Source organism: Ctenocephalides felis, unplaced genomic scaffold (genome assembly GCF_003426905.1).
Source record: "Ctenocephalides felis isolate EL2017-DRISC unplaced genomic scaffold, ASM342690v1 CF-g0.4_SCAFFOLD_01886, whole genome shotgun sequence".
Classification (NCBI taxonomy): Eukaryota; Metazoa; Arthropoda; class Insecta; order Siphonaptera; family Pulicidae; genus Ctenocephalides; species Ctenocephalides felis.
Window position 1 is genome coordinate 72567303 of NW_020538040.1, and position 18466 is coordinate 72585768.

At 29.6% G+C, this 18466-nt stretch overlaps 1 protein-coding gene across 1 annotated transcript in view; it reads right to left on the reverse strand.

Moving 5' to 3' along the window:
• LOC113375310 (potassium voltage-gated channel protein Shaw-like) overlaps positions 1-18466 on the reverse strand; it is a 227974-nt gene that overhangs the window by 125225 nt on the left and 84283 nt on the right. The window contains exon 3 of the mRNA XM_026615248.1: positions 6194-6228. The gene's annotated coding sequence lies outside the window, so the exon portion shown is untranslated. The remainder of the gene's footprint in view (positions 1-6193; positions 6229-18466) is intronic.

Sequence of the window (18466 nt, forward strand, 5' to 3'; positions counted from 1 at the left end):
CAATAAACAGAAATAATATACTATAAAATGCTTTTGAAGTCGTTATACAATTGTTATATATAGATTCTTCCCTTGATGTAGTTTTAAATATATCTTTGGTAGATTTAATTTATACACATAATATGATTTTTGTGTATAATGCTTATATCATAAAATACACTGCAACCTCATTAATTATTAACGATATAATCTAAATTAATATGTTTCGTTATAAAGCGATGAACCGTAATTAGTATACGAGTATTATGTGTATCTTCATTAACACGTTTATGCCAGTTTTAAGCTAGAGATATATTTTACTTATTATAATAATTCAAATTTTAATTACATATACATCTAATAATGAAATTTTCATACTCTATATTTAATAGATGATAGATATTTAAAGTTGTAAGTCTACCTGAATTTTTTTTCCAACGTATATTGTAACTGTTGAAGTGCTATGAGTTTGGGGTAATTCAACTGAAAATTGCGCATCATACATTTGTTGATATAAGTTTGGAGTAATTTAATTCGAAATTACAATACAAAATTAAGAAAAAATATTTTTTATTCATAACTTTACAAATATAGGAACATAAATTCTGTAGTGACAATTTGCACTCCGTAACTACAAAAATATGTATAGGATCGTGCTTCATATGTGTTGTAAAATGTTTTCTGCTAAATTATACATTGTCCACTTAATAAATAAATAAATTAATAAATAATTATGATCAATATTGTTTTAAATATCTTCTAATTGGCCATTTTTTAAATTGTTGATAGTTATTGATATACAGAATGCTTATTCAATTATTGATTTAACTTTTTTAAATATAAAAGATTTGTTTTATCATCTTACAATAGTAACTTTCAGAACTTCAATTTAAAAATCACATATATCTTTAAAATTACTGACTGTTTTCGTGTAAATAAATAATGTAATTTAATATAGAATAAAAAAAAACATAATATTGTTGTATCCTGTTATATAAGAAAATGAGTTATAGTTACCTCTTTCTTAAAAAAAAGTAGTTTCGCAATTTACAGGATATTTTTTTCTTATTATTGGTGATGAATTATTTTTGTTTTTAAATATAATATATATATATATATATATATATATATATATATTTATAGGGTGAAGCGAGGCACAACATGAACTGAGTTTTATTTATTTTAAAGCCCAAATTTTAATAAAAGTTGCTTTTTTGTAATTATTTACACTTGCATCTAAGAAGTTTGTACTTCTAAGATACAATTTGAGTTCTCAAAATCAGTTCCAACTTTTTAGTGAAAATGTGTACAATATGTTTTGCAATTGTCTGCTAATTATAAAGAAACGGCTTAGTGAGGCACAAAGGTCCAATTTACGTTTAAACAATTATATTGTGATAACCACTCCAATTATATCATAATAAATTACACATATCAAACAAACAACTATCTGACTGTGTTTAGAATGTTTCTTCATCATTGTAGAGATGTGTTATTTTCTACTTATCAAAAGTCTGTCACTTGGTCTTTTTTACCCCTTTTTGACAGCGGCCCGGGGGCTTCATGTGACTCTTTAATATTCTTCTGCGCCCCCCTAATAATTCTAAAGTAAAATTTTATTTATTTTATCAACTTTCTTCTATTCATGAATTAATTATAATTCATTATTTTCTTGCTGCATTTATTTATATAGCTTTAACATTTTTGAAATTTTGTATTTTTAAATATTTTTATGATGTTTATTAGTATATTCAAGCTTTCTAAATTATTAAGGCTATTATTGTGGCTATTATTATTATTGTGGCTCAAAATTTTTATAAAAAAAGAGAGAGATATATAAAAAAACGATATATTATACTCTAATAACTAATAACTTCTATTTTAACTAATCCTAATTAAACAACTGAAATCAACTTCTTTGCCTTCTGGAATTTCCTGTAAACTTTAACATACCGCAGAAAATAAATTCAAATAGTATTGTAAATGTATGTTTTTCAATGTTTACACATTCACATAAAACATATTGTCTAACATATACAGTAATAAGTTTATAACAGGTACGTTTTTGTCAGAATGCGGCGCCGTGTTGCAGGCAGATAACGTCTAAACCGGTGCCGAGTGCAAAGGGCTAAACTCCATTTTGTTTATGTTTACATTGGATACCTTGTCCAAAGCACGACCCAACATATGCATATATATTAATGTGTTTGTGTAATTGTGTGTATGTTTATATGATGAATGTATTCAGTGACGTGACACGTAGTATCTTGATCGATATGGAGCTCACGTCTTCTAATTGAATAGTGTTGCTTAAAGGGAAGCAAATCTGAAATAGAGCACTTCAGTGCGTTTACGTTGCACAAACAACAAAACTTTTGCATTTACCTATATTGATCATTATTAATATTTTAACAACTTATAACATATTTCATGTACCTGCATACTATTAATATCACATGGAGGAATCAAAGTTTTGCGTTTAGAAATAATTACATTTTGGTATACCTGCACAAGTAACACATGTGCATACATAGCGGTATTTTAATTAATTGGGTGATATATTCAATTGCGTCATATAAATGCATTGCAAAGCTTTGATATATATATATATATATATATATATATATATATATATATATATATATAATAAAATTATCGCAACATAAAATCAGTATGTATAAGCCTATATATGCAAATTAATAACAAAACTAGTTGGTATTGGTATTTTGCCCCAAGGCTAGTTTCATGAACTTACCGATATGTTTAAATAATAGACTTAATCAATAAAAAATAAATTAATTTATGAGTGATTGAAAATATTCGGAATAAATCGGAGTATTTTCTAAACGCGAATTTTCACAAATCAATATTTTTTATAATTGAACCAGTAAGACTTCAATGGATTAGTAGGGTAGGGCGGGGCTAGTTGAGCAATTTTTTACTTAAACGGATGTAGCTCCTCAATGAAATCTAAATAAATTGCTATACGGCTTAATGGATTTGCTATTTATCGCTTAACAAAAGTGTTGATACTATTTTTTGGTAATAAGTAAAATTTAAAAGCTACAGCTGTTTAAATGCAAAAAGTCAAGTATGCTCAATGTACCCCATAGGTGGGGCAAGTTGAGCACTAAGAAAGTATAATGAAATCATAGGTTCAATGTCGATTAGTGATGAAATAAAATAAGTTTTTAATAACCAGTTCTATATTTATAGTCTTTATTGACAGAAAAAACAAAACTTATAGTAATTTGCTTTGAATAATTAACGAAAAGCAGAATCAACAAAACAATATCGTATCTTTGGAATAATTTTACCATTATATTCAGTATTTTTGTTTAAAATCATTATTACTCATAGACTTAGCTTAAATTTTAAAAATAATAATTAATTTCTGGAAGTTAATGGTAATTGTCTTAGTGACAGAACAAGTTTAGCAACTAAGCTCAACTAACCCCAACTCGGAATTTCGAAATAAAAGTAAGTTTATAAAAAAACCGTAAGTATTATACCCAGAATCTCTGTGCATATTAAAAGTACTATAATTATATGAAAGAATAACATTTACCTGATTGAAAATAAATAACATTTGACAAAACCAGACGAAAACTCGTGATGAATTACTTTTTTACTTTTTGGTCTCAAAATAAACAAAACGCCCGTGAGCCTCACTTATTTGTCCAGCGGCCACTAGCGATCGCGGGATATTTATTTCTTCCAAACCTCTATCTTTCCGCCATATAATGCCTAAAGTTTAGGCATTATATGGCGGAAAGAGCCCTAAACGGACGGTGAATAGTTTTTGAGATATTTTGATTGCTCAACTTGCCCCTATGCTCAACTAGCCCCGCTCTACCCTATGTTTATTAAAACCAAGTACTCTAACGTTATACCAAGTAAATCGTCTGATTTTAATTTTAACAAACGTCAAAAAAACTACTCATTTTCTCAAACATTGAATTTTTAAAATTAAACTACTTGTCGTAAGGCCGTAATATTTCAGTACGTTCTATAAGACCTTGATATATATCTCCAAAAAAAGTTCCATGAAAACTGACTTAATTTTATTTTTCAACAGTTAATTACAAGTAAACGGATCGGTATATTTTTACCTAAAACTAATCAGTATCATTCCCAACTAATATCTTGCGAACAGTTTTTGATTTTTAAACTCGATTTGGTAGTATGAGCTTAAAAGTGGACGAAAAGTTTAACACTCCAAATTACAAAGAAACGGGTCGAACGATCGTCGCACAAAACTGACAAACAATAGTCCTTATGGAGAAACATCTAATAGCTTTTAAATTTTTGAAATCGGTCTAGCCGTTTAAGAAAAAACGTCGATTTACGGCAAAAAATCTATTCACAAACACATTAAAATTAAAATTCAAATTACATTCAATATTCCAAAAAAATGTTGGAGATTAAAAAAAATTTTTTTTTCCGAAAGCAATCGTTTCATCAACACAAGCAGAAAGTTTTTTGAACCATTCAAATCGAATGCTTTATTCTCTCAAAAACGGTAATTTTTTACACTTTTGGCTCAGTATCTCCGAAACGGCTGGACCTGCCTTTGTCTAAAACTAATCACCACTTTGCCATGTCAATAGTAATCGAATGTTTTTTAAACCATGTAAATTAATTGATCCGTGCGCCCGAAAACGTGGACAAAATTTGTATCCATACATACATACACAAACACGCCCATTTTTTTAAGGTATGCCAAAATATTCAGAAATCTTTAAAACCTGAAAATATGCAAAAAATTTTCATTTCAATTTTTTGACGATTATTATAACCTACCCTATGGGAAGACTAAGAGTTATTTCGATTTTCTTTATAAAAAATATGTCCATCACACAAGCAAACGTGAATAAAATATATTCAGAAATGTGAAACCCATCTGGTAAAACTTAATAACGATTGTCCTTGATTAGTTTTAAGTGACAATCCGTTTCTCTGTAATTAACGATTGGCAATTTAATTTGCAGCTTTCTACAGCAGATTACACTTGAATGAAAATACCTCGATAAAATTATTCGCAATTAAGTATTTTATTTGTTTTTAGCCGTTTTGAAAATTCACAAACAATTTTCTGAAATTCAATTGAAGTAATGTGCGCGCACGTTTCCTGCATTTTGTACATCTGTCGGTTACTGAACAATATGTAAAGTGAAAAAAAAAACATATTTATAGCTTTCTCAACTCAAATTACTTTTATTTTTGATTTTGATATTATAAAATGATTGTAAAGTATGTAGGTAAATATTTATAAGAAACAATTTTTGATTCGACAAAAGTTTTGAGTACTACTATGGAAAATTAAAAAAGGTAACAATACTTGATATTAAATTTTTATAACAGAATGGGCTCTATATATATATATATATATATATATATATATATATAGAGAGAGAGAGAGAGACAGACAGAGAGAGATATAGGTTGTCAAATATCTCCCTTCCGCTTTTTTGCGCTTGGTTTACAATACAAAAAGGCGGAAGGGAGATATTTGACAACCTTTATATATATATATATATATATATATATATATATATATAAATTTAATGTTTGTGTGTGTGCGTATATCATGATAAATAGCAGCTGACATGTGCAACCGATCGTGTTCTAGTTGACGTTAATGAAATGATTGATGTTTCCAAATAGTTTATTGATATTTCTTGTTTGAATAAAACTCATACATATTCACGTTTGAATTCAGGCATGTTCATCAAAAATTAACTTAAAAATGTTTCGTTAAATTTTATTAAATCAATACGAAATGATCGCTAACAATTATAAATTGTTATTAGTATGATTTTTGCACAAGTGTATACAAAATCAATCAGAATTACCCACTGCAGGAGGAGCTATAGGCGACATATAGACACAATATCATATAATGTATATACTTATATATTATATCTCTTAAATAAAGATTATTGAACATTCAATTAGTACATTATGCATTGCAAACTTAAAAAATATATTACCAACAAATACTGTTCATTTCTTTATTTTATAGCTGTATATAAGGCATCTTGAGTAATAAGTAAGTTAATCAAACATGGTTATCCCAATTATATAAACTAATAATATTAATAAAAAAATTATATAAAAACAATAAAATTGATTACAAAGTTGCACTGTAAGTTTTAAATCTCATCAGGTTTCGAGGAAACATAAACATGAAACAATATTTGCATTTTCATACCTTTCCTCTTGGAGTGGCAAACTTCTCTAGAAAACCTAGAACAATAGAAAAACACAATTAATGAAAGTTTAATATACTCGTAAACATTTTTTGCCAATTAAAGTTGCTATATTAAATAAAAATATCTATTCAAAATAATTTAATATTAAACCCTTTCTCTATTTGTGTCTCCTATAAACGATATATTGAATATCGTCCATATATTATATAATATGCAATAGTCAAATTATTGAGAATTTCAATTTTGTTGTGAAGTTTAGTTTTTAGTGAAGTATACCTAATTGTTAATTTTAAAGAACATTTTTATTGATATTGATTGGAAAATCCTCAAATTTGTTTTGTAAATAATACTAGTATGACTGGCTGACCCGTACAGCAGTGTTACTCCTGCGGAAAATACTTTTTTAACGACTTAATAATAGTTATTATATTTTTTTATCATATCATTATATGAATTCAATGAAAGAAATTTATAATTTATCATGTCTCTTCTATTTGTTGGTACTGGAAACGAGATAGCCAGTTCCCCGATTGTACGATAAATCTGATTTTCTTATAGCGCAGTTTCTACTACATACGGTACGTACTCACCGCGCTATTGGAGGGTTGACTGCATTGGATTGTGTATTGATTTTAAATGAGTGATCAATAACTAACAATGATATTGATTGAACAGTAACTCTTGCGATATCTTCTATATATATAAAAATAAGTCGGGTTTTCCTTCCTGACGAAATAATTTCAGAACGCACGAACCGATTTCGATAATTTTGCATTCGTTGGAAAGGTCTCGGGCTCCGCAAGGTTTGTAGCTAAGAAAATTAGTGATGCATCGTGCATTTAGTGGTAAATTAGTGGTACATGGTGCATTTCACCCACAGTAATTAAAATTTCGTGTAATAACATTAGTGAAAATTATCAGAATTATGCTTGGTTAAGTCAACTAGCAATTCTTGCCGCAAAGAATAATGATGTACACGCTGAATTTCACCATTCAATCAAAAATTGCTGGTGATTTGGTGACATACCAATAATTCCGACTGGTTTTCCGTTTGACTTTAAACAATTGCAATTTCCAGTTCATCTTGCGTTTGCAATAACAAGTCGCAAGGCCAATCGCTTAGTGTTTGCGGGATAAATTTCAAATAGATTATTTAGAAAATATTTGTTTTTCACATGGGCAGTTATACGTTCACGAGTTGGAAAACCATCCGCTTTGTTTGTGTTAACGTCAGACCAAAAAACAAAAAATGTGGTTTACCAAAGAGCACTTCAATGAAACGGATAATTGGAGGATTCACTTTCATTTACTTAGAGAAAATCAACTGAAAAACACTTCATTTTTGTAATCGAAATAAATTCATTACTGTTGTTCGCAATTTAAATTTATTAAATTTAAATTTTTCCTTTTCAAATATAAAACAAACAAAAAATTTCTTCATCTTTCTCACGAAACCATCTGGTGGCGAAAAGGAGTTCGTCGGGTTTGCTAGTTCTGTATATAATTCTTTTATCTTGATCATTTCTTTGCTATATTTTATTAATGCTTGAAAACGCTTAAATTAAAATAGATGAGTTTAATTACTAAGTTTATATCGATAAAGTTCGTGTGTAGCAAATAATTTTCTTTTGATCGCTGAAACGAACTATATATTATTAATTCGAATGGAATGCCAATAACAATAAAGAATCACTAATGATTAGATGCCCCGATGCCATTATCGCACTTAAGCCCCCAATTTGCTTCGTGTCTTTCTATTGTATCACGTGTCTACCTTAATATCTGTCAAACGGTAAGCTTCGATCAATTAACATTCTTTGGGAACTTCAGTCGCACTACTGCTGGTCAAGCACCAATCCACTTCACTCGGCCTTAACTGTCTCGTTCTATTGTCACAAAGAGATGCACACACACACACACATATGTATATATATATATATATATATATATATATATAATGGGTAGTACAGCTCAAGGAAGGTCCGCGAGCTGAGTTGAACTCCAACTGGATTCAGGGAAGAATAATGTAAGATTTTCCATTGCAATTTTACACCGCAGTGCTCCTGGCTATTATCATTTGGAAATATAATTTTGATCTATGTTTTCAAATGAAAATTAACATCGATGCTGCTGAATATTAGGTTGTCTAGAGCAAAGATCGAACTCACGATCCCATCAACACGAGTCCCTGAGCTTAACATTTACACCATAGAATACATATTAATTATTAATTAATACTTTATTTACTTTACCATGGAATACTTAAATATTTATACAATACATATATTATATTCAATTAAAAGCAAAGTTTTTTAACAGACATTCTACAAGTTATTAAAAATAAAACAAAATTGTGTTCAATATTTTTCAATATACTTTCATATGTTTGAACATCGCTTCCTTTTCAATGTATGAAACTACAAAATATAATAACTAATTTTAAGTTCATTAGCATTTGGTCTTATGACAAGTTGCATGAACTTCGCAAAACAAATATTTCAATTTATAAGTAATTTATACGGACACAAAGTTGGTGAAAGCAATATAATATTAAATAATATTGCAAATTATTCATTGCTCTTCTTTTATTATTGCAAATGATAGTAAAACAAACACGTAAATAATTTAAGTTATAATTAAATCACTTTTCGTAGGATATTTTAGTATGCTCCTTAAGATCAGGTTCTCTATCGGCGTACCAAGTTTAATTAAAATTTTCAAGAAATTTTAGAAATTGAGAAAATGTTGAAAAACCTAGCTTGAATGACAAGGGAAAAACACGATGCTCATTGTTTGAAATTTTGATGAATTTTTAAAATTAAAAATTTTTACATGAGGCCGTAATATTCTATTCTATGAAACGTTGAAATTTATCGCCAGAAAAAGTTTAACTAATATCGTCGCTTTTTTTTCGAAAATTCTTAAGTAAACGGTTTGCCAAATTTTTGCCAAAAACTAATCAGCACGATTCTCATCCAATATTTTTCAAACAACAATTTTAAGAAAACGGTTCGGCTGGTAGTCTCACAAAACTAATCAACGCAAGTCCTTTTTGAGTTACATCGAATAGCTTTAAAGTTTTTTAAATCGATTCAGCTACAGAAATCGGCTCTCATACATACACATACATCCTTTTTCCAAGTTTCGCCGTAATCGATTCAGGAGGACTTGAAACGCCCAGAAAACATAAAATTAGCAAATTGGATTTTATCTCCAACAAATAATCTTCTTCTTTGCCTAGTTGGAGTGCACATTACATTTATAACTTATTATAGACTGGTATTACTAGAAGACAACCCAATGGTAGTCCTATCCCTTTTACAATAAGATTATAAATATTATTATCTATATTTTAAGAACAATATGATGCCTTGTCAGCGTCTTTCTAACTTAAAAAGTGATATTATTACTACTTGATATTAGGTTGTTTGAGGTGGTAAGTCAACTTGGAACCACGTAGATGCAAAACAAAAGCTTTTACCACGAACAATCTCATATATACAAAATGCAATATTAGAAGGCTTTTTTAATGTATAACATTAAAGCATTAATAGCCCATACACTCTAAAAATATTTATTTTATAATTTTATGATGTTTTTACATCATATGTTTTGACAATAGATTTACGTCATATTTCAGTGAAACAATACGCAGTATTTGTATGCTTTTTTAATGCTTTTATAAATTTCTATAAATTCCATTGTTATGTTTTTTGTTTATTGCACTTTTTTATGGGTGAACATGGTTTCATAAATATCAACTTTTTTTATCATCATCAGTGCAAACAGATAAAAATTTTAAATGTTAAACTATATATAAAATTTATAAATATATAAACTTTAAATCATACAATTAATTTCATATATATATAATATGTACATATACATAAATTATTCTTATTTTTATTACTGTTATCATTGTTATTTATATTATTATTACATTTATTATATATATATATATATATATATATATATATATATATATATATATATATATATTGTTTTTAAACCGTAGCAGAATAGCTTATAAAATTTTATGTAATTTTGATTGCTGTTTATTAATTAATAATATATATATATATATATATATATATATATGTGTGTGTGTGTGTGTGTGTATGTATGTATGTAGGTATGCATGTATGTATACATGAATTTGTGCATGGATATTCGGATGCAATTATTTGCCCATGTTTTCGAGAGAACGGATCAACCAACCCATTCGCATGATTCACAAAATATTCCATTTATTCTTCATATTGTATAACGTTAGTTATTGAATAATAAAGCTTGTTGTAGCACACTATTGTACCTCAAATATCGACTTTGAATTTTTTTCTGAATTTTTACGATTTAATCTTTATTCACAAATATATAAAAGATAACAGTAAGAACCCGATCAAATATATTCTTTAGATATTATGTTTATATATATATATATATATATATATATATATATGCGTATATATAAACTAAATTTGTTTATTTTTGCAGGTAACAATTTTGGTAACAAGACATTTCTGATGCATAGGCGAAATAGTTTGGTAAGTCATTTTTCTTTCATTGCATGCTGTTATATTTCTATAAGCTTATTAACTTCCCGTAGGGTAAGTTATAGTAATCGCAAAAAAATCGAAAATAAAAATTTTTATATATCTTTACGTTTCAAAGGTTTCTGAACATTTTGGCATACCTTAGAAAAAATGGATGTATGTGTGTGTGTGTGTGTGTATATACGTGTGTGTATGTATGTGCGGATACAAATTTTCGTCGACGATTTCGGGAACACGGATCAACCGATTTGAATAATTCAAAAAGCATTCGATTCGTATTGATAAGGAGACGTGCTGATTAGTTTTTGGCGGAGACAGGTCTAGCCGTTCCAAAGATACGGGGCAAAAAGTGCCAAAAACGGTAACTCAGTTTTTAAGAGAACGGAGCGTCCGATTTGAATAATAGTAGAGATATGGAGGAAAAAGTAAAAAAATGAGCCATTTGGCGGTCAAAAATGATCATTAGACATATGCACATCAACTTATCAGATATTTTATAGAGATTTTAACAATAAGTATACATTTTGTTAACATTCCTATGGGTTCCGTACCAATGTTTACCGGTTAGAGAGCGACGCTGCACTTACGCGCTTCATATTTTGTCCCTATGCAGTTAAAGTAGTACGATTGCTTTGAAAAAAAGTTCAGATCTTCCACAATATGTCAAAATAAAGAAAAAAAAACTTAAAAAAAAAAAAAAAATTATTTTTTTTTTTAATTTTTTTTCCAAAAAAAGTAATTTTTTGTCCAATTTATAATTTCTCAAAAATCTTATTTTTTTCAAAGTAATTTTTTTTCAAAAATGTTAATCGTTTTCAAAAAAATAATAATCTTTGTTACGGGAAGTTCCAGCAATTTGCCTTAAGGCACGATGCCTTAATTGCCTTAAGACAGAATTCCACTTACAGCTAGTTTTAAGTTATTTTGATTATGTAAATTGCATATATTATACACAATATACTATTGGGTATTAACTACGACTACGTATCCATTAAATTGGTAGGGTAGGGCACGGGTAGGGCTGGGCACAAAGGTTCCGTTTGAATTTGGACAATTATGTTGTGAAAACCAAACCTATTACATCACAGCAAATACCACATATCAAACAGTAATTTTTTTATTGTTCGAAAATTTATCACCTTGGTCTTTTTACTCCATAGGCGGGGTGAATGGGACAGCCCGGTCGCCAGGTGGCAAACAGGTTAAATGTCTTATTTTTAATTTTGAAGGGATTTTACGAAATAATAGATGCAATTTTGAACAAATGCAAAATATAAATTTCATGAGGACATTTCTTACAATGCTAACACTGTATATAACCTTGAATTTGTATTACGACAAAAATAACTATCACCAGAATTGAAATGATTAATATTTTAATTTATTTCTTGTAAAAAGGCATATTAAACTGAATTCATATTTATATCTCGTATTTTTACTATATACTCCTATAACAGCGTAAAGGTTAAGCTGGTCCTTTTTACCCTACCCACGTAGAGGCTATTATAAAGGTTCTATGAGAACATCTGTTGAATCTAACTTAAAATTTATTCTACATCTTATAAAACAATTCTTATATCTAACAATTATATTGAGGTTTCGCAAACTAAATACCAGTGCTCACAACCAATAAAACTAACAACAAAAAAAATACTTTTGTTATGGATTTTTAAACATAGCCGTTTATATCCTATTAGCGGCGTTGATTGATTTGAGTAGATGCCTGATTGCAAATCTTTTTCGCTCTACTTTCAAATATTGTTGTTGAAAAATTCTTAACTTCACTTGTTTTTGAGAAATTGGCGTGAATTTTTTTACTCACGGACCTTTAAATCCCTACTCTAAATTAAAATTGATTTATTAGATAGATTGTAAATTTTGAATCATAAACTGGAAATTCATAGTTACATTGAGTTTTAAAAATAGTTAGTATTAAAGTTTTAAATATTTTATTGCATGAAATCCCTGACCGATTTAATGTGTGTGAGAGGGGGAGGGGAGTGTTGGTGAGCTGAAAATTTATCTGCACATTTTTTCGGTTACAATTTTCTAGTTGAAATATATTTAAAAAAATATTGGCAATCAAAACATTTTTAAAAATCCGGGACAATCCTGGACAAATATTGCTTTTAGAAAAAGCCGGGATGCAAGGCGGAAAATCGGGACTGTCCCGGCCAACCCGGGACGTATGGTCACCTTATTATTGATTTACAAATATATTTTAATCGATAATATTATGGATAAAAATATTACAAATGGCCAAATGACGGCGCGCAATAAAACTTCATCTCTTGTACGTTATGCTCAACAATTTTTGATTTACGTAAAATTGTTATATTTCTGAATGAAATTCTGAAATATCAGATAGATAGGGCAACCATTAGGATACCTTCCAAAATGTACGAAGTTGTGAAAAAATATCAACACAAAATATAAAAAAAATCTTACAGCCGATTACTGTTAAAAGAGATGAAAATGTGTAATTTGCAGTAGAACACAACACAAGTGATACACTATAATTTTGGTACTAATATTAGGAGCAAGTTTAATTAATATTTCAAATGTTTATAAGAGTTCGAATTTCCAAAATGTTATTAAACTAAATAAAATTGGAGTGATCAACAAACTAAAAATTTCCTATTACTAACACGTTTTATAACTTCTATAAGAATTGTAACACTCATAAGGCATATAAATTTCCTATTACTAACACGTTTTATAACTTCTATAAGAATTGTAACACTCATAAGGCATAGCTTTTACAATTTGTCATAGATGGCAAGGTTAGTTAAATCGTATTCCATGAGCAATTAATATGCATGTGAGCGTTACCGGCATAAGGTGATAAGTTTATCAATTTAGTGGGTACCCTTCGCCCGAGCTTCTGCATGTTATTCACATAGAATGAGATTAGCGTAACGTTTTCATGCCTCTATCGTTATCATAGCGTAATTCGCATGCATTACTCGTATTTAGCTTAGCGATTATGTAATTTCCTGCAAAAGGATCATAAAGGATATTGGGTGCTTATGTTAGTAATGGAAAGTGGTTAAATATAGTGCACAGCGAATATTAAAACTACTGACAATGAAAATTATATTTGAATAAATCAATTATAATATTTGTGTCCGTACACAGCTTTTATTTAAAAAATAAAATTATAAGTAAGGAGAAGTACACAGCTCCCAAAATAATGTTTTAAAAATTTGTTTTTTAAATTTTTGTAAGTTATAGTAATCGCAAAAAATCGAAAATAAAATTTTTACAAATCTTTACGTTTGAAAGGTTTCTGAACATTTTGGCATATCTTAAAAAATCAATGTACCTGTGTGTAGTATGTATGTATGATACAAATTTTCGAGAGCATGAATCAACCGATTTGAATGATTCAAAAAACATTATTTTCGTACCTATGGGGACATGTGCTGATTAGTTTTTTGGCAATGGCAAGTCAAGCCGTTTCCAAGATACGCAGCAAAAATAAAAAAGGCGATTTAGTTTTTGAGAGATTGGAGCGTTTTACTTGAATTCAAGCATTCTACTTGTATTGATGGGACAAAGAACTGATCAATTTTTTGACGCAGCCGGTTTAGCGGTTTCGGTAATCTAAAAAAAAGTAAAACATATACGATTTGGCGGACAAAAATTATTATTAGACATATGCAAATTATCTAAGATTTTAATAAAAAATATAATACTTGTTTTCATTTATATGGGTTCCATACCAAGAATAATAAAAAAATTTAAAATTCCTTTATATAGTTAAACGGTATGGCTCAACAAAGTTTTCAAAAAAATATAAAATACAAGCTATTTAGAAAGTCGATTTATCTCAAAAGAGTGAGAATTCTCAAAAATACAATTTTTTGAGAAGTTCAAAAAATCTTGAAGCATTTACAAATTTTAAAAAACTTAAATTTATTAAAGCATTAAAAAATTTAAATTATAGTTCGGAAAGTTCTACCAATTTGCCTTAAGTTACAATATCATGTACCACTAATTTTTTGTTTGTTTCAGCACAAAGTTGCTGCAATAGTGCTATTTTATAATATAGTGTCTTCCTCTCTCATTTTATCTACTTTTATTTTACTTTCCAATTTTTTCCGTAATGCATTTGTGACATTTTGCGCAATCTATCAATCATCTATATTCTCCACTGTCTTAAATGCCTTCAGTATTTTTATTATTTGTTTGATTTTAATGTAGCATCGTTTTCCAAAATGTTTCTAAACGTTTATATCTCCAAATTATGACTCGAAATTGTCTTCAGTAAAAAACTGGCTTTTCGTTGTTTTTAGTTGTAAATCTGAAAATTACATTTATCAAAATTAGATATAGCTATGTAGCATGTGTATAGTATATTATATTCTACTTAAAAATCATTGTTAATGATTGTTATATTGTTATGTAATGATGTTTTTTAAATAGTCAAATGTTTTACGATACTCGAAAATAAAAATAACATGGGAATGAAACACTTTTTTCAGTATTGCTTCGACCAATGTGAATTAGCACTCAATATTGTGCCGAATATTTTCTTAAAGGATTCATGTCCCGGAAATCGAAAAATTATGGAATAACTTTGCACGAAGTTGATGTATATCGGATATTCCTCTCTGCGTTACTTATATAAATCATATAAGAAATTTCCGAAAAGTTTTTGCTTCAGTTTTTTACACAAGTATATATATATATATATATATATATATATATATATAATATGTATGTATGAGATAATTAATATATTGGGGTTATTCAATTAATAACAGAATGTACACAGTAATGACTAATTTAAGAAAATTAAAATTTGTGAATTAGATCTTAAGCACTCATAGTCAGACGTAAAACCAATCACTGGACTGGCATTCAATTTAGGTATTCTAAGGACTACTAAAAATTAGCTCGTGTTCCCATGTGGAATAGGTGGAACAGATGTTTAAGTAACAAAGAAAAAAAATTTAAACATACAAATATTTGCACCTTAAGTCATTTATGATAGATTTAAAAATTATATGATGTTGTATTTACCTTTGTTTTATGTACAATGTAAGCAAATACAGTTCATTAATCAATTTCCCGTAGGGTTAATTAGATATTGTAATCGTCCAAGAATCGAACATTAACATTTTTGCATATCTTCATGTTTTATATCTGAACATTTTAGCATTCCTTAGAATAAATGTATGTATAAGTATAATTTTTCGTCCACAATTTCAGACGCACGGATCAAACGATGTGAATAATTAAAAAAATACTTAATTTCTACTGATACTGGGCAACGTGTTGATTGACTTTGGCGTTTTTGGCAAAGACAGGTCCAGCCGTTTTAGAGATACAGAGCAAAGAATGCAGAAAATAGAAGTTAAGTTTTCGAGAGAACAGACCATCTCATTGTCTTCATATCTTCACATTTTATATCTGAACATTTAAGCATACATTAGAATTAATGTATGTATAAGTATAATTTTTCGTCCACGATTTCAGACGTACGGATCAACCGATGTGAATAATTAAAAAAGTACCTAATTTCTACTGATGGGAGACGTAATGATTAGCTTTTGGCAAAAACAGGTCCAGCCGTTTTGGTGATACAAAGCAAAGAATGCAGAAAATAAAAATTAAGTTTTTGAAAAAACAGACCATCCGATTTTTATTCGAAAAAAAAAGTGAAAAAATCATTAGTTTTTGGGAAAAGGATTTTTTCAAAAATTCAAACATGTCTCTTTTTATTAACAATATTTCTAACTCCGCTTCAATAAGTTTTGTTTATTTTCTTTCATGTGAACATATATAAACGTCGTCGTCCGATTTATAAGCATTTAAAATGTTTCTATAAAATACGAATAATGGGGGTTACAGTATTTATAATAATCTATTTGAATCAAATAATATTCTGTGAATATTACAGTACGAGAAGTTCCACCAATTTGCCTTTAGGTACAATGCCTGGCACCACTAGTTTTTATTATTTAACGATACATTTTTATCTACAAACATGTTATTGTTTTATATGCTTTTGAAATCACCATATGAATGCAGACAGAACGATTATTATGATATTCGTAAAGTTTGAAAACTGTACGCACGCGGCATAAATATTTCTTGCATATATGTATTTTATAAAATGAAACAAACGCCCTCGATAAAAGTTTACCGTTGCGCAACGTCCGGCCGTAAAATTGTTTGCATATCTGTTGCAGTGTTATTGTATCGCGCGCGTTGTTCATTTTACATCCGCGATATTAGCGCTTGTGTTTATATCGTAATTAAAATTATCAGTATCCATAACAGAGCAAAACATGAAAATATTTGTATGCGGTACGTCGCTTCGTTGCTATTTTCTGCGCTTCAGGGCTTCCATGCGACGGAAGTCGTAATCAGAGTAGGTAAGCCCGCCGAACAAGCATCGCCGTTGAACACAAAAATAATGAACACGAATTACGATGAAGCGGCCGAATAAATTTTTGCGGCACCGTCGGTCCGCGGCGACCCCGCACCCCTGTCGTGCACCCCGCGGCTATCGACCGGAAAATCCGGTTAATCCTCGTGTGGTTTCCGCGAACCTTTCCCCGACGCGCACACATGCCTACTCGGCACGTCCGTATACTTAGCACCGTGATTGTAGAAATTGGCAACACTAATTTGTTGACGATTTTTTTTTGCTCTTGATTGGTGCAATCTAAAAATTTTTTGTTCTTACCGGTTTCGAGATAATTTGAAGGAATCAAGTTCGGTGCTAACTTTACGTAAAGTCAAAGAATGATGCAATTATTTTTGCTAAATAATTTCACCGATTATAGATTTTTGCGCATCAAAAATTTTTTAAATAACTAACTTCCTATTACATGGTTTTTGTTCAACAGCCCATAAGTTTCTTGCTAAACCTATTTGTAATTATAGGAACTTGATATCAAAAGGGTACTAATGTAAGTTATCGTCTTTTATCTTTTAGACATGCCTGATTATATAATAGCTGCCTAAGAACACGTTTGAGCTGACTACTGCGTCGCGCCAATTTTTGAATAAGGTGTCAATGTCCTACACGTCATTTTGTCCGTATTTCTCCTACTTCAAGTTGTATTTCTTGGTCTCCATACAGCGCGATAAAAATGGTACGATTTGTACCAACTCTGAGTCTCTCATAACACGGTTCCCATACTGCACTATGTAAGGTTCCATAGAACGCACTACGAATTAGTCTGAATTGTATGTTAAATACGAGTTTCTTATAGCACGGTTCCTATACTGCACGGTACGCACTTGCCGCGTAAAGCGAGGGTTTACTGTATTTTATTGTGCTGTATGGAGACCGAGAAATACAACTTGAAGTAGGAGTAATACGGATGAAATGACATGTATGTCATTGACACCTTATTCAAAAATTGGCGCGACGCAGTAGTCAGCTCAAACGTGTTCTTAGGCGGCTATTATACAATCAGGCATGTCTAAAAGATAAAAGTCGATAAAAAAATTTACATCAATACCCTTTTGCATAACGAACTTATGGGCTGTTGACCAAATACCGCGTAATAAGAAGTCCGTGTAGTCGGAGGGATGTCGGATTTTTAGATCCGTGTAGTATGGGAACCGTGTAAAGCGAGGGTCTACTGTAGTGCGATTTGTACCGACTCTGAGTCTCATAGCACGGTTCCCATACTGCACTATATAAGGTTCCATAGAACGCACGACGAATTAGCCTGAATCGTATGTGAAATGCGA